This window comes from Zalophus californianus, chromosome 2 (assembly GCF_009762305.2).
Source record: "Zalophus californianus isolate mZalCal1 chromosome 2, mZalCal1.pri.v2, whole genome shotgun sequence".
NCBI classification, from domain to species: Eukaryota; Metazoa; Chordata; class Mammalia; order Carnivora; family Otariidae; genus Zalophus; species Zalophus californianus.
Window position 1 is genome coordinate 179,123,926 of NC_045596.1, and position 18,764 is coordinate 179,142,689.

The following is an 18,764-nucleotide window of genomic DNA, read 5'->3' on the forward strand; positions in this document are numbered from 1 at the left end:
ATAGCTTTAACCAACTACTTTAATTATAATTTTAATAATAAATCAATCAAGAAAATAATGTTAAGAGCCTTTTGTTGACAAAATATTGAAAATATTTTAAGTAAATTTATATATTTTTGTGGTGATATATGAGAATTTTTAGTATAATTATTATATCTTAGGATAAAATCTATAAGGCAAAATAAAATACAAAATAATAAAAATACTGAAAAATTTTTGAAAAAATTCTGACTGTTAAAATCTTTGTATGGTAAATAGGTCATGGTAACTATTGAATTAGTATGGTATGTAGATTCTATTATATCCATTTAAATAAGTTTGTAGTCTCAAAATCGATTAAAACCTAAATGTGAGACCTAAAAAACCATAAAAATCCTAGATGACAACACAGGCAGTAATTTCTTTGACACTGGTCAGAGCAACATTTTTCTACATATGTCTAAGGCAGGGGGAACAAAAGCAAAAATAAACAATTTGGACTACATCAAAATAAGAAGCTTTTGCACAGTAAAGGAAAGCATCAACAAAATGAAAAAAAAAAAACTAGTGAATGGGAGAGGACATTTATAAATGATATATCTGATATGGAGTTAATATCCAAAATATATAAAGAACTTATACAACTCAACATCAAAAAAACAAACAATCCAGTTAAAAAATGAGCAGAGAACCTGAATAGACATTTTATAAAGAAGACATATACATGGCCAAAAGACACATGAAAAGATGTTCAACATCATCAATCATTAGGGAAATACAAATCAAAACCATAATGAGGTTATTACCTTACAACTGTCAGATTGGCTAAAATCAAAAAGACAAGAAATAATAAGTCTTGGTGAGGATGTGGAGAAAAAGGAACTCTCATGCACTGTTGGTAAGAATGTACATTAGTATAGCCACTGTGGAACAGTAAGTATGGCGGTTACTCAAAAAAGTTAAAAATAGAAATGCCATATTATCCAATAATTCCAGTACTAGGTATTTACCCAAAGAAAACAAAAACACTAATCTGAAAAGATATATGCACCCCTATGTTTATTGCAGCATTATTTACAGTAGCCAAGATATGGAAGCAGCCCAGGTGTCCATCGATAGATGAATGAATAGGAAAGGTGTGGGAGTGCGCGCGTATGCGCGCGCACGCGCGCGCGCGCGTGCACACACACACACACACACACACACACACACACACAGAGGAATATTAGACAGCCATAAAAGAGGATGAGATTGTGCCATCTAAAACAACATGGATGGACTTGGAGGGTACATGCTAAGTGAAATAAGTCAGACTAAGAAAGACAAATACTATATGATTTCACTCATATGTAGAATCTAAAAAGCAAAAAAAATGAATAAATGAATAGACAAAAAGTATAATCAGACCTATAAATACAGAAAACAAACTGACGGTTGACAGAGAGGAGGGGGTAGAGGAATAGGTAATGGGCGAAGGGGAGTGGGAGACACAGCCTTCCAGTTATGGAATGAATATGTCACATGAATAAAAGGTACAGCAGAGACAATATAGTCAATGGTATGACACTGTGGTAAGCATCACTTACAGAGATGTTGAATCACTCTGTAATACACCTGAAACAAATGTAACAATTGTATGTCAACTATACCCAAATAAAATAAACAGACAAAAAATAAGGTTCCTACTTAGTATATGTTTACATACAGTACATATTTTGAAGCTATTTAAAATGTGAAAATATTTAGATGCTGACCATATGCTAGAAATCCATTTTTAATAATTTTCTTAGCAGTGTTTTAGCAAAAGAATTGTTAAACATTATTCTAAAGAGTCCATATCTATAAGAAGGTAGAGATATTCACTAACTTTGAACTTGTTAATGATAGCTATTAAAATAGCAATATAGAATCTAACGTTCAAGCCACTAGTGAGAAATCAGAGAAATAAAGTGAACACATGCAATCCAGAGGGAGAAAAAGTGGAGGAAATATGCAATGTAAAAGTACGGCAAATAAAATAAACTTCTGACCTACCTCCAGATGCACAAAACTAAACAAATCCTAAGTGTCCTATACCTCCAACATTACCCAATAACAAGTCTCCAGGGCCAAAGAAACTCCAGGATATATGCCCTTAATTGAGGCTCTAGGGATAATCTGGAAATGGATTGATATAATGCCTGGTTTGAGACTGGCAATGTTAAGACAGACCAAGCAAAATTATCTTCTGTTATCATCGTTGAAAACATGTGTCCCTAATATGAGCAGTCTCCTGATAGAAGATTTTTTAAGTATTTTTTAAAATGTAATCTTCTTATGATAAAAAGTAGCATACAACTATTGTAGATATAAACAAATAACAAGAAAAAAAATCACACATAACCCTACAATACAGAAGGAGCCATTGTTAAGACTTTTATCTATGTCCTACATATATTTACTAAGAGGATCCATATCTATTTAAAAAGATTAATGCATGCCAGATTTGCATTATAGCCCATTGGGAGCTACTGGCAGATTTTAAGCAGGGGGTACTATGCCCAGTGATACAACAGGGAAGGGTGGATAGGAAAGAAGTCAGTCTACTGGATGGGGACGAGTTAGGAGACCACACCAGTACTGCAGAGAGGTGTAGGAATTAGTTCAGTAAGAGGCAGAGTGAGCAATGTTTTGTGATTCATCACACTTAGGGCTGTAGTGAGAAATAAGGGAAAGAGAAATTTTAGATGATTCCCAGGGTTCTGGCTTTATTAACCTCCTAAATTTAATATTTTAGATAAATAACAAAGACAATTATCAGCTATTTTAATGCAATAACAGCTATACTTTAATACCTTATTTTCTTTACTGATATTTCATTCTTTTCTTATCTTAGAGCTAATTTTCTACCAAAAGTTTACTTGAGAATTGTTTTCTCTTATCCTAGCTAAACTAAAGTGGCTACACTTCTAGCTTTCAGATGGTATGAAGTATTGATTCTTAAATCTAGTAAGATTCTCTAAATAGCAGACCAAGTTGAGGAAGTAGATGGTAATCAAAATGATGTGGATAAGTAAGATATGTTATTGTCACAGTAGGATGAGTAGAAAAGATGTTTATTACTGATTTAGGAAATTGGAATGCCCAGAGTTCCCAAAGCAAATTATACTGTATTGCAGAAGTAAGAGTTCATGGGGAACCAAACCTTAGATTAATGCTGGTTTTCACATTGATATCTACTTGAAATCTATTTTTATTAGTTAATAACATAAGTAAATAGAATATGATTACTTTAATTACATAAAAATAAGTACTGTAAGCATATATAATTCTTATGAATTTAGTAAATTATAATAAAAGTGTACATTACTTAATATCATGCATACTAATCATGAATTCTTTTTAATGAATACATATTTAATGCCTTCAAGACTTAAAAAAATCAAACTTTACCATACAAAAGTATTGGAGATTTATACATGGGCTCTGCCTTTGTAAATTATTTCCATGCTTTAATTAAAAAAAAAAGTTATAGTTAGCATTAGGGCCCTTTAGATTAGGAAATTTCTGTTACATTAATTTACTTTTTACTATACTATATACACTGTGTTTTATTAGGAGATATACCTTTAAGAACAAAACTCAAACTCTATTTCTAACAATCTCATAATTATTCTAGGTAGTGATTTCTGTGGGGACCCAGTGCAGGGAAGAAGTAAAGAAATGCTTCTTGCATTATCTTGACTTGGTTGCCTTTCTAAATTTTAATATCTTGTTTTCTATAATCCAACATAATTATCTCCTATAAAGAGATAAGGTAATACTATATCCTATACTTATAAACAAGGAGGGCAAATATCTCTTGTGCTTTTAGATGCTCCCAGAAATTACTCCAATAACTATATTGATTTACAGATCCTAATGAACTCTGAACATTCTATAAAGCATAAGATCTTAGGAGAGAATTTTCTATTGCTACCTCTGTATAAATTAATTTTCACCTCTGTATATATTAACTTTTTTTAAAGATTTTATTTATTTATTTGAGAGAGCGAGAATGAGAGAGAGAGAGCACATGAGAGGGGGGAGGGTCAGAGGGAGAAGCAGACTCCCTGCTGAGCAGGGAGCCCGACGTGGGACTCGATCCCAGGACTCCAGGATCATGACCTGAGCCGAAGGCAGTCGCGGAACCAACTGAGCCACCCAGGCGCCCCTATATTAACTTTTTATATGCATTCATTTCCTGGCCTTGTGCTTTAATTAATGTGTGGGCTTTAACTAGAAGCATGTTCTCTTTAAAACATACTTTTATGATTTCATTATTTTTGAATTTTATTTTAAAATATTTTACATGTTTATTATGAAAACATAAGTAAAATATAAATGAAAAAATATAAATGTAAATTGTTATATCTTGAACTACTTTATGCACTTCTCTATCTCCAATATCTTCAAGACAAATACTGATATTAAAAAAAAAAAACACTTTTTAAGATGGCACATATAATACTTGAGTCAAAATATTTGAGGTCATGCCTGGCTTGTGTGTCTAGTCTAAGATTCTCATCCATTCATTCATGTGGATTTCTAAAGCTCTCAAATATAGTTTTCTGTGGGTAAAACGACAAAGGCCTAAAGGGACACCAGAGTAGTGCAGATAAAGCAGAGATATTTAGAGATAAAGAAGAGATCAGGATTTTAGTTTTGGTGATTTGGAGGAGATAACAATTTAAACAGAATAAAGAACTCAGGGAAGTTAAGTAACAGATGTTATGTCGAATAAGGAAGGTACTTGTTGGTGAAGCTGGGTCCATTCATGTTTCCAGGTGTTCTATCAGTGTTCGGACCTTATTGTGCAGCTATCCAGAACACTCTCACACTACTTGGGTTTTTATCCTGGCTCCACTATTTACTAGGTGGTGACATGGACAGGTTGGTTGTTTAAATCACTTGGGACCTTCATTTTCTAAGTTGTAAAATTGGCAAACTAATAATATTTACCTAAGAGAATTCTGAGGATTAAAGCAAATTAAATTGGAAAAGTACTTAGAAAATGCCAGGGACATAGAATGTGCTCAGTGAACACCAGCTGTAATTATTCTACCCTTAGCCTTTCTGTCACAGTCTGTGTAAGCTCTCCAGGTCCTTTTATCTATTGCCATAGTCTCCAATATCATCCGATGATTCAAAAATCTCTGTATCAAACACAGACATTGCCCTGGAGGTTCACACTCAAACTCACCCTTTCAACTAGAAGTTACTGTCATGGGAATGACAAAGAAAAGAAAGCAAAGAGAGGCGTAGGATTCTGAAAGAGGACGCCGTGTTTCTCGGTCCAGTTAGCAGAAGAAAACAGGTGACGCACTCAGAGGAAAAATGAAAATGGAGACTATTGCAGAGAGGCTATTTTACACAGGGCTGTTTCCCATGTGACAAGGAGGAGTGAAATGCACTAGTACTAATGGAAGCAGAGACCTCAGGTCCGCAGGGACATGGGGAGGGTTCTGGGTTAGGTTACCCTGGATTAGGGTAACGTAATCCAGAAAGGGTAAGATCGAAAGGATCATTAACCTCCAGCACAGGACACAGGCCGTCAGAGGTGACCATAAGGGTGCCGACAGAATAAATACTCCAAAATATTCCGACCTCATTTTCCTCACTTCTACCATCCCAACAGCGTTACCCATTGGGGGACTACCACCAGAAATCAGAGGGCGAGAAGCACAAAGCCAGTATTACGGAGAAAGGTGGAGAGTAGATCTGTAGAGGCAAATAGATGATCTCCAGCTCATAATGTCCAAATGAAGGGCTATCAAAGTAAGCTAGAAATATCAAATAAGATAACTGCAAAAAATAGCCCTTAGCTTCTCAATAAATTCTGATGCTTTTGTATTGAATCAAACTTCCCGCTTCCAAAGGATCAAAATACAAGTCAAAGTGGGCTTATCATTCACGTTCAATGTCTCTTCATTTTATATATATTTAAAATAAGGGACAGGAAAAGTGAAAAAGAAAAAAAGATTTTTTAAAGCGAAGACCAGGATGGATATAGGTAATATTTGCTTCCTTTTCCTGGAAATTCTTACTCCTGCCACTGTAGCTGCCTGTAACTTCCCAATATTCTCTCCTTTACACATTAGGTCTAGCTGGAAAGGTTACCTAAATTACCCATGAGTAGCCGCACTCTCTGCTTCTTCTTTTAGTTCCTAGGCAAAATGCTTTCAATTTAGTGTATGAGGACTTCAAATGAATATATTTTCTGAACAAGAGAAGTGGAATATTCTTATAATGTTTCCCTTTCTTGCTTTAACTTCCTATTGCTGTTTGTAACCTTTGACACGTGAGGAAATGGGAATGAATACTGGGTAAATGGTACATAGGAAATCCCTATCCAAAAGTAAATCTTCATGAATAACAGCTAGAATTTCAATGGCTTGGGGACTTGGAAATATTATCCAACTTATTTCCTCTACCTTGGAATATGGTCACGTTTATTCATTCATCCAATATTCGGTGCATACCTATTGAGAACTTCCTCTTTACCAGCCCCTTTTCTTGATGCTAGGGATATCGAAGTGGATTAGATAGACAAAGCTCCCATTCTCAATAGATCCTGCAGTGGATACCTATCTGATCAGCTACTCCTGATAGCTAATATTATGACTGACAGATACATCTTCCTTTCAAATTCCTTGGGGCTTTTCTGAGAGTGATTTTCATCGTCAGTCTGCTCAGTGGCTGATTTTTGAGATTCAGTGAGTGGAGTCATAAGATGGTGGGCTTTAAATGTCGACTCTGGTCATCCTGTCTCTTCCTTTATGCTCAAGATAAATCACCCCTGAGGAACATCTAGAAGAGATTAAATGGCAATACTGTGCTCTTTGAAGGAAGCTGGAGGAACAGCCTGGTGTATTGCAGAGCTCATGCTTTAGCCAAGGGGAATTTGCTTAATCACTTGTAGAAGCAGTTTCCTTATTTGTAACATGGTCTCACGCACCCTCCCTCATAAAGATGTTGAGAATTAATGACAGTATGTGGAAGGGCCCCAAATTGATTCTTTCGAAGAATCAATTTTCTCATCTTAAAAATGAGAATAACGTTACCGATACCTATTCAGATTAAAACCCTGGGCTTTAGTGTATTCTCTTGATGGGACGCACAAAATTTTGACTCATTTCTCATTTCTCCTTGAGAGATGCTATTCCTCACTCTCTATGAAGATATGTTAGGAATATGGGAAACTATGAGTTTTTTATGTTGATAATAGAAGTTAGTAATACTAGAACACAATAACATTTCTGGTGCAGAGAAGAAACATGAGAACTAAAAAGGCAATTTACAATTAGGTGAAATTGCATAAATCACTTTCTATTTTTTGTGTTTCTATTTCCAATTAAAATAACCATTACTGCTTCTAACAGGCATTCAACACTATAAATGGAGGAAGTAATTGCTTCAGGGATTTTTCCTTCTTTTGCATCAACATACAACGCTTCTAATCAGGTTGTCGTAGTACCTACCTTAAATTTTATGTAAAGAATGGAAATTACCTGTTTCATGATATTGAGAAGTTTGCAATATTATTGTGCAAAATAAATATGTAGCATCATTTTTTAAATTCTAACATAAAATATAACATTAATCTTTCCAATTCAGGCAGCATAATCTCATCTTTACTAAAATTGATCATAATTTCTCCTTGTGACTAAATGTGGAGGACATACTGGGACGCCGGGGTGGCTCAGGCTGTTCAGTTTTTGCCTTTGTCTTAAGTCACAAATCTCAGGGTCCTGGGATCAAGCCCTGCATCGGGCTCCCTGCTCAGCAGGGAGCCTGCTTCTCCCTCTGCCTCTGCCTCTACCCCCCACTTGTGTTCTCTGTCTCTTTCAAGTAAATAAATTTTAAAAAATCTAAAAAAGATATGGAAGACATACAAAATCATTTGGTATCCAAAGAAATTTTTTTTTTTTTTTTGAGCAGGGGGAGGGTCAGAGGGATAGGGAGAGAGAGAGAATCCCAACAGAGTCCACACTCAGTGCGAGATTGACACAGGGCTCGATCTCATGACCCTGAGATCATAACTGGAGCCAAAAATCAAGAGTCGGACACTTAACCAACTAAGCCACTTCTTACTAATTTTTTACTTTACTGGTAGAATCTTATAGGTTGAGCATTCACCTGCTTTTTAATAGTACCTACAATGTATTTGTCCAATGATGCTCAATCACATTTGACAGGCTGGATTTTTTTTTAAGGCATTTTTCATGAGTTGGTTCATTTATGCTCTGGATTTGTAGGTTCTTTCCCACTTAACAGATGATTTAGTAACAGGAAACAAATTCTTAGTCTTTCCAGCTGGAATTAGAATTTAATTCATTTTGCAGTAAGTTTTTAGCACTTTGTGAATTCAAAATTATATATCCTTCTTTCAACTATATAATGAACTATTTGAATATAAGCGATGTCATATTTTTAACCCATGACCATGCTTTGAGCTTAATATTTTTCAATAACAGTTGACCCTTGAATAACACAGGCTGAAACTGCATGGGTCCATTTATACATAGATTTTTTACAGTATAGCACTGTAAATGTATTTTCTATGCCTTGTGCTTTTTCTTAATAACATTTTCTTTTTTCTATCTTCCTCTACTATAAATATATAGTGTATAGTACATATAACATACAAAATTGTGTTGACTGTTTATGTTATCATTAAGGCTTCCTTCTGGTCTAGAGTAGGATATTAGTAGGTAAGTTTTGGGGGAGTTAAATTTATATGCATATTTTCAACTACACACAGGGTCAATGCCTCAACCCCCAAATTGTTCAAAGGTCAATTGTAATTGGTGATATGGGTTACATTTCTTAACCAGTTTCTTTCAAGCACTAACAACTAAGAACTGATAATATTCATCTACAATTTAATTTTAACAGCTTTATTGAGCTGCAATACACCTACCATAAAATTCATCTCTTTAAGGTATGCAGTTCAACATTCTTTAGTATACTCAGAGTTATACAACCATCAATAAAATCTAATTGTAGAACATTTCCCATACAGAAATTCTATGTCCATTAGTTCTCAGTTCCCATTTCCTCTCTCTGCTCCTCCCACAACCCCCTCCATCAATCAGCCCTAGACAATTACTAATCTACTTTATGTCTCTATATTTGCATATTCTGGACATTTCCCAAGCTAACTAGTATCACATAATATTTGGTCTTTTGTGACTAGCTTCTTTAATTTAGCATAATGTTTTAGAGATATTACAACCATGTAATGGCATGTATCAGCACAACATTCTTTTTATTGTCAACTAATATCCCATTGTATAGATATATAATATTTTGTTTATCTTTTAATGACTTGATGAAAATTTCAATTGTTCACATATTTTACCCATTATAAATAATTTTGTTATGAGCATATATGTATAAGTTTCTATGTGGATATATGTTTGCATTTGTCTTTGGTAGATACTACAAGTAGAATTGCTAAATCATATTGGGTCTTCCATTCCAAGCAAAAATTATCTGTAATGTGATAGAAACATTATGTAAACTATCATATTCAATAGTTTTATACCACGACTATACTACTATCCAACTAGACCAGGTACTGGATACGTGAACCTTGTACTCTTAATCAAACATATCATGCTTGTGTTATCTTGTACATTTTTTACATGGGTGACCATTCTCACATCTTTATTTTTAAAAGTGCAAAGCTACAGCTTCCTGATCAATAACTTATTTACAGAAAAGTAAAATGTATGTACAGAGATGAAAAAAAGGACTGAACCAATGGAATACTCAACAATGAGTTAGGTTGGCAGCCCAAGTTAACTTGTTTGTTGATCTTCAAAGAGTTCAAATCAATTTATGTAATTGAAAATGTGTGGCAATTATATTTGTTTTGTTATGTTAAATATGTTCCTAACAATGAAAATCTAACCACACATTTGCATAATATCTGAAGTCTTAGCAGTCAGTGGAACATGACTTGAAAACCAATAATTCACCACAAGGAGGCCAGTCCCACCCTCTGCACGGATTTCTTTTTATTGTTAATGGCCCTGCCATAGTCTTCCTTCTACTCCACCAATCCAAGTCACTTAAGACACAGCTCATTTCACACCCACAAGTAACTTTCCCAGATTCATTTTGCCCATAATAATATAATGACTAATGTAATGAATAATATAATGTACTACTTCTTCACTTTCTTTGCATTATCCATCAAATCAATAAACTCCTAGCTCGTAGTAGATAATAACTCTTATGAAAAGCATGTTGATTTTTCTTACCCACATTGTTGTCTTATTATTTCAACAGATTGGAAGCAACTATGAAGTGTTCTTGTTCTAAGTACAGAGTATATTCTTATGTTAATGAGGGAAAGTGACAGAGTCAGTGTTGGGAGCCTGCAGAAACTTGTTTTTGGGGATCTGAGAATTTTTACAAAAACTTTTTGTTTTTTAATTCTGCTAAACTATCAGTGATTACTAAAAAAAAAAAAAAAGATGTGGGGGCGCCTGGGTGGCTCAGTTGGTTAAGCGACTGCCTTCGGCTTAGGTCATGATCCTGGAGTCCCGGGATCGAGTCCCGCGTCGGGCTCCCTGCTCAGCAGCGAGTCTGCTTTTCCCTCTGACCTTCTTCCCTCTCGTGCTCTCTATCTCTCATTCTCTTGCTCTCAAATAAATAAATAAAATCTTTAAAAAAAAAAGATGTGGTTCATATATACAATGGAATATTACTCAACCATCAGAAAAGATGAATATCTACCATTTACATCGACATTGATGGAACTGGAGGGTATAATGCTAAGTAAAATAAGTCAGTCAGAGAAAGACAGTTATCATATGATTTCACTCCTATGTGGAACATAGGAATAGTGCAGAGGACAATAGGGGAAGAGAGGGAAAACTGAAGGGGAACAAATAAGAGAGGGAAGCAAACCATATGAGAATCTTTTTTTTTTAAAGATTTTATTTATTTATTTGAGAGAGAGAATGAGAGAGAGAGAGAGAGAGCATGAGAGGGGGGAGGGTCCGAGGGAGAAGCAGACTCCCCGCTGAGCAGGGAGCCTGATGCGGGACTTGATCCCGGGACTCCAGGATCATGACCTGAGCCGAAGGCAGTCGCTTAACCAACTGAGCCACCCAGGTGCCCCCATAGGAGACTCTTAACTCTGGGAAACAAACTGAGGGTTGTGGAAAGGGACATGGGTGGGGGGATGGGGTAACTTGGTGATGGGCCATAAGGAGGGCACGTGATATGATGAGCACTGGGTGTTATGTGCAACAAATGAATCACTGAACAGTATATCAAAAACTAATGATGTACCATATGTTGGCTAAGTGAGTTTAAATTTAAAAAAAAGAAAAGAAAAGGGATTTAAAAAAATAAACACTTTTAACTGAAAAAAACCCATACATTTCCAGTTATAAAATAAAGTTATCCTTGCAGTGATAAATCATAATCACGATTTACCTAAGTTTCTATAGAAAAACAATTCTGGGACGCCTGGATGGCTCAGTTGGTTAAGCCTCTGCCTTCGGCTCAGGTCATGATCCCAGGGTCCTAGGATTGAGGCTCACATCCTGCTCCTTGCTCAGCGGGGAACCTGCTTCTCCCTCTGCCTGCCACTCCCCCTGCTTATGCTCACTCTCTTTCTCTCTGCCAAATAAGTAGATAGATAGATAGATAGATAGATAGATAGATAGATAGATAGATAGATATAGATAGAAAAACATAATTTCATAAGTTAATATTTCTCAAACTGGCATGCTTTTCCCCCCAAAAGAGGTCTGTACATTATTCAAGCTTAAGAAAAAATACATATACAATATTCCTATATACTATATGTTTAAGGACTTTTAACAGGAGCTAGAAACCTGTTAAACTTATCAGTGGTATACTTTTTAATGCTTAGAGCTTTCAAAATCATCAGACTTATTAGGAAAATCTAGGTATCAGTTGGGAGAAGTATTTAATAGGAATTTGGGGGAAGAGAAATTAGTATTCTGGCAACTGGATGTGTGCCACGCAAAAAATCTCAAAGAGGAAGGCATAGAGGAGACAGAGTGATGGAAACTAACAAATGATGAACCTGAGTATCAGGAAGGACTGAGAAGAGACAATACGAGATTAGAGGAGGGATGGTGCCAGAGGTAGAGGTGCATTACCTTTAATTCAACTTTAAAATTACTCTCATGTTATAACAATCATAGACTTAGACCTGGCTGTAAACACCTCATCTTTTTAGGTTTATCTAGTTCATTTTTTTTCTCTTTTTTTAGTCACAGAAAATCTCCACAGTGCTCAGTGTGTGTAAAACTGTGCTCGGAAATCTTTACCATTATACTATACCAAATAAATTACCTAGTAAATGCGAAGAAAATGTCCATTTTTTTTCTAAAGATTTTATTTATTTATTTGACACAGACAGAGAGAGAGACAGCTAGAGAGGGAACACAAGCAGGGTGAGCAGGAGAGGGAGAAGCAGACTCCCCGCTGAGCAGGGAGCCCAATGCGGGACTCGATCCCAGGACCCTAGGATCATGACCTGAGCCAAAGGCAGTCGCTTAAGGACTGAGCCACCCAGGTGCCCTGAAAATGTCCGTTTTTATGAAACGTAGGCATTGATGCAACCGCAACAGGTCCTCTTAAAAGGAGACTGTAATTTAGAATATGCGGGTATTTATGAGCATTGGAAGAGGTGGAGGGAAAAGGTTAGAAGGAAATTCAGAGAATCTTTCAATTAGCAATAATCAGGCCTCGGATAAACCTCACTGGCTACAATACTGACACTGCGCAAAGCCGGAAATTCAGAGAATCTTAAGAGTTCTATTCATACTCAGAAATAATGATAAATGATTAAAATGACATTTAGATTTCAAATTAGGTGAGGAAATTCAGACCTCAGGTTGCGATTTCAAATTAGATGTTGCAGTATTTTTCTTTAATCATTAGAAAAGATTTTTCCAATTTGGCACCACTGAGCATTCCTGTGGATATTTGACTTCGATTATGAAAGGAAGTACAGATTTTTTCCGGCTAGCTCTTTCTCCAATCCTGCATTTAAGTTGTTATAACTGACCTATGATGCCCCTGTCATTCTCCTGTTTGCACTCAGATTCATGCCTTCCTTTCACCTTGCTCGCTCATACCTCAAGGAGCTGAAATCTAAAAATGACATTGTCTGGGTTTCTCTTCCCACAGTGTTTTGTGTTTGTTTTGGCCAATGGGAGGCACTGCCGTGAGCCTGGAGGGCAGGAGGAAAGGAGACGGTGTCCGCTTCCTCCTCCACAGCGCCATATTGCAGTTCCAGCAGTGGCTTTAAATCCTCTGGAAGGCAGCTCTGGCCCAGCAGCCTCTTCTCCCTACTTTCAAGTCCAGCTTGGTGGGCCCAGCTGCCTGAAGCCTCAAAAGTCCCCTCCCCTTCTCCCTCTGGATAGCGCTGGCTCCTGAACTCTGGCACTACCCTCTGCTTTCCTTCTCCCAGCCCTAGATTGACAAGCGTTGCCTGCAAGCGTCAACTCTGAGTTGCCTCATTTCCCCTTACTTCTCTGTAATTAGTTCTCCGTGCTAAATTCCCTCCTTTCAAATATATGACACGGATTCCATTTTTTTCTGACTGGAGGCTGACAGATAAAATGGAGTTTGGCTGAATATTTCAGCTTTGTAAGTTATTTCACTATTTTGAGCTTATGATGTAAGTTACTATTGCTTCACACAGCCTTCCCATGAAACTATTATTTTTTTCTCACACATATTCCATTAAGATTTAAACTAAATGTACTCATAAAATTCAGTACCATCAGGTAATTTTTTTTTTTATTTGTGAACTGTTTTTATCCACCTCAGTATGCACATCGTTGGTTATTTAACTAATACATTCTCTTCCACAGAATATCAAATACATTAGGCAAATCCATCGGCTTTTAATATGCCCTTCTGTTGAGAACCACACTTGCCTACATTATGGCTGATTTGTACATTTAAAAAACAGATGAAGTCTAAAATTAAATGTGATGGAAATGTTGAAATAATTCTGCTTTAAGAATCTGTATATGTGACCATAGCAGAGCCTTAAAATTACTGATTTTCAAGACTGATTTCCAACTATACTGTTGCTACAGCTGTGAAGTGTGTCAGGTAATTTACAACTTGTAATGATTACGTATTAAAGTTGGTAAATAATATAGTTTTTAATAGATTAGAATATATGCAGTATTATTTTTAGAACAATGTCTCAATCACTAGCATTTTAGTAAGATTTTCTTTTCAATGGGAGCTAAGCAGGTAACTCCAAATGGGAGCACAAGCAAGTCTGCATTAGGAGCAGCTTAATTAGCTCAGCTTTATGCTATCTGTATTCATGTGAATACCTGTTTGTTCAGGTGTTGTAACATGTTGCTCATGTGTTGTTACAGGTTACTTAATCATTTGCCATAGCTAATTTAAAAACGGAAGTTTTAGCATATCGTCTGTCACACTTTACAGATAGGAACACTCAGATTCAGAAAATTTAAGATAGTTGCCGAACATCACCCAACTATGTAGTAGTGAGGTCAGGATTAAGACAAAGTTCTCTATTTGCACATTTCCTCCTACTATATAACATCTGTCTTAAGGATCACAAAATGTTACTTAACATTAGATCATATATATAAATCAAAGAGGCATTAAGTATTATAACATAGGCACAGGATATATGAAAATGTAATTCACATATGTTATTACTACCAAATATTGAATAAAATATAATATTGTTTCAATGCCAAAAACTGAGAAAGGCTCTCATCAAAAATGAAAAAAAAAAATGATGCCCACTTGCCACTGAAGAATCTTTCCAAAAAGTTTCAGCTGGTGCATTTTTTTTCCCCTTGCATATATTTCTGTGAATCAAACAGAGACTTTCAAATGGTAAATTTGTCCATTCTTTCTAGAGTATCTCCCAAAGCACCTAAATATGCTCATAGGCAATCTTTGAATTCTAACTGTTGGGAAAGAAGGGGTGTCTTTAAAACTTTTGTTCTCACTTCTCATTTGTTTTGTCTTAAGTGAAGGTATCAACATAGGCACAAGGCAGGGGGCTAGTTATTTAAGGGCAGATTACAATACGTGTAAATGGCGGGGGGGGGTTGGAGGAAGAAGGAAAATGGAGGTTGCATTTTAGAGAATTTTAACTCTTGTAAATTTACTTCCTTTTTTATTCGTTACCTTTTCTACTTCAATATCCTTTGTGGAATGTAGATACAATATTCAAATAATTAAAAGAAGGGAGAAATCAAGAAAATCAATTTAGGGGAGTTAGGGAAACTGAAAGGTAAATCATCGCAGGGCAGAGGCCCAAAGAGAAGAACTGAATTTGTTTTTTTTTGGTACTTGGAGCATCAGCTGTATGGACTATTTGTTCAGTGAATTTCATGATCACAGGATCTACTCAGACAAAAGCTGCTACTTACAGATATGTCCTAATGTTACAAGCAATACCTCTGAGGCCCCTGGGAGTTGTTTATCCACACATCTTTCCTCCACTCTTCCCATTCGTAATGTCCAATCAGTCATTTTGCAGGTCTTCAGTCTTAATACTCTCCATTCTCACTGCCACACTGTCTCCACTGCCACCCCGCCCTGATTTCTGGACCCGTGTTCTGATTCCTACACTTCCAAATTTACATCTTCCCGATTGCTTTTTTTTTTTTTTTTAAGATTTTAAGATTTATTTATTTATTTTAGAGAGAGGTGGTGGGGAAGGGCAGAGGGGTAGGGAGAGACAGTCTTAAGCAGACTCCCCACTGAGCAAAGGAGCCCAAGTGAGGGCTCCATCTCAATACCCTGAGATCACGACCTGAGCTGAAATCAAGAGTCAGGCACTTAACAGACTGTGCCACCCAGGTGCCCCTTCCCAATTGTTTATAATTCCTTTTATTTTTCTGGCCACAGTGACTTTTTCTATATAAATCAGTTTATATCACTTCCCAGTCTAACCCTCAGTAATATCTCATTGCATTTTATTTTTTTATTTTTTTGTTTGCATTTTAGATGGTCACAAAACCCTACATGATCAGATCTACCACTCGAACCTCATCTAGTCCTACAGGGCATCTTACTTACCAGACCCCAGCATTCATTCATTTTCTTGAATTTTCCATGTTTTTGCTGCTTTAGGGTCTTTTTTCTTTCTCTCAGTCTTCAGCTAGCTAAGAATGTTCAGGTTTTAGATTAAATACTACTTTATGATTGAGATGTTCCCTGACCCCCTACCCTATTCAAAATTATTCTTCCTGTTAATCTCTTATATAAGAAAATATATTATATATTCCTTCATAAAACACAATACAATTTTAAATCATATAATTACATATGTATTTATTTGGTCAATGACTGTCTCATTAACTAGACTTTAAGCTCTAGGATCATTTCTGTCTTTTATACAAAACACGGAGCGATGTTTGGCACATAATGGGTTCTCATAAGACATAATGATTTAAGTTTCAGTGAGATGCGGTGGTAAAAATCGATCAGTCACTTATTCAAACAACCAACATACATTTATTCTGCATTTATTTATACCAGAAATTGAAATGAGCATTTATAATATACAGCTTTAAAACAGTTACTCTCAAATTATATTTCCTCCTTAGAGATTCTAATGTGTGGCTTTAGGAGGGGACTTCTTAAAATGAAAACTTAAAAATATATGGTTTGGAAATGAACATGGATCATACCATCAAATAAGTAAATATTTCTGTGCCCTCCATTTTCATTGGTTTAGACATCCAGCCTTCAGTAATCAAGGACGACATCTGGCTCAGAACTTCAGATAAAGAGGAGTGGATCAACTTTCATAAAAATGTCCTACATGTGACCTCAATAAATTTGTCAGAATGAGAGACAAGAAACATTGTCTAATTTTTACTTTGTACAGACATGCCAGATCCAAAAATTTGCATTAATATTAAATAATATATATATTTGCGTTTTTAGACACTCCTACTATTATAGGTAAGTTAAAATAGTTGAAAGTAAAGTAACCGACAAATTTCTCAAAATATTAACAATCACTTGTTGAGAACTTTGATTTAATCCAAACTTTTAGTTGTACATAAATGAAATATATCAATGAATATATATTTCAAGATATATGTGGATATAAACTGATATGCAAAATTGATTACAAATATAAAAATATTGCTACAGCATTTTCAATTATGAACACTTATTTATAGCTATAACAAATATGACTCAGTATATGGGAGTGAGTTTATAGCTCTCACCAGAGATAGAATAAAATTAATGAATTAATTAGAAGGTATTTGTTTGGATATCTTGGTTTTGAGTATATTGGTTTGATGACCCTGAAAGGCAAAACTGACTTTTATTTGTGTAACAAAATAAGGTAAGATAAGAAAGGACTGATTTTTAATAACCCAAATGGATCTCCAACTCTAACTGTCCTCTATAAAAATTTGTAAAAGGACAAAACCATATTTAGGGATTGTAACATGGGTATCCTGTGTAATTGTAAGTTAATATAAAAAATAAACAAAAGTTTCAATTAAGCATCCATTTCAAGCCCTGTTCTTTTCAAACTGAACATGGCTTCTCTCTAGGGATAAAAGTTAAAACAAATAGAGACCTTTAGTTTGTCAGTATAAAACAAATGATGGTGCTGACATTTTCTTTGATATTTGCCCCTCTCTTTTTTTTAAAGCAAATTTAAAAAAGTCAGGATGTTCCTGTGTTCTTCAAAACAATTATGAATTTTGACAAAAATGTTTTAAAAGCTAAATATTTAGATTATAAACCATTGAGGGTGTAAAATAATGTGATTACTGAGTCAGCTGATAGGTTTTGTTTTTTACTATTCTTCAGATTTATTTTTTAAATTAGAAATATTTTACTTAATAATATTATAAGAACATAAACATTTCCTTTAGAAAAATCTCTGCAGGAGGGGGGCAGAGCAAGATGGTGGAGGAGTAGGAGACCTGGATTTCGTCTGGTCTCAGGAATTCAGCTGAATAGGGATCAAACCATTCTGAACACCTACGAACTCAACAGGAGATCGAAGAGGAGAGTAGCAACAACTCTCTGAAGAGAGAAGCAACCACTTACTGGAAGGTAGGACGTGTGGAGAAGTGAATCCGAGGCGATATTCGGGAGGATAGAGGGCGGGGGAGGGGGCCTCCATCGGCCGCTTCTGGCAAGTGATAGAGCCGCGGGGCACAAAATCGGAACTTTTAGAAGTCGGCTCCGCTGAGGGACGTCGCTCCAGTGGCTAAGTTGGGGGGTGGAACCCTCGCGGGACAGTGTGGTCTCAGGACCCTCGAGGTCACACAAAGACAGGGGCTGCCTGAGTGCGGCAGAGCTCCCAGGTATCGGAGCGGGGAAGCCAGCTGCAGAGACGGAGCCGAGGCACAGGCTCTCAGCTCGGGGTGGCCATAAACTGTGATCCGCGGCACAGTCGGGCCACTGCTCCTCCAGCAGGGACCCAACAAGCGGCAGATCCGGGGAGACTCCCCTTCCTGCCCCGGGAGGAGCGGCGCGGGAGCGCACCACAGGGATCTGCTGGGTTTGGAGACTCCACATGGGATCAGGTGCCAGAGATAGAAACGCTTGGTCACAGGCCGGGTGAGCAGAGTGCAGCCGGAGACCAGGGACACGGGAGTGACTGCTTGTCTCTGGGGGCGCACTGAGGAATGAGGCCCCGAGTTCTCAGCTCCTCCGGGAGGAGATTGGGAGGCCACCCTTTTCACTCTCAACCTCCAAAGCTGTACCGAGAGCTTGCA

At 36.5% G+C, this 18,764-nt stretch overlaps 1 protein-coding gene and 1 pseudogene across 1 annotated transcript in view; both read right to left on the reverse strand.

Annotated features, from left to right (window-relative positions):
- SGCZ (sarcoglycan zeta) overlaps positions 1–18,764 on the reverse strand; it is a 1,100,701-nt gene that overhangs the window by 296,904 nt on the left and 785,033 nt on the right. The gene's annotated exons all lie outside the window — the stretch shown is intronic.
- On the reverse strand, positions 12,626–12,785 carry LOC113926018 (annotated as a pseudogene).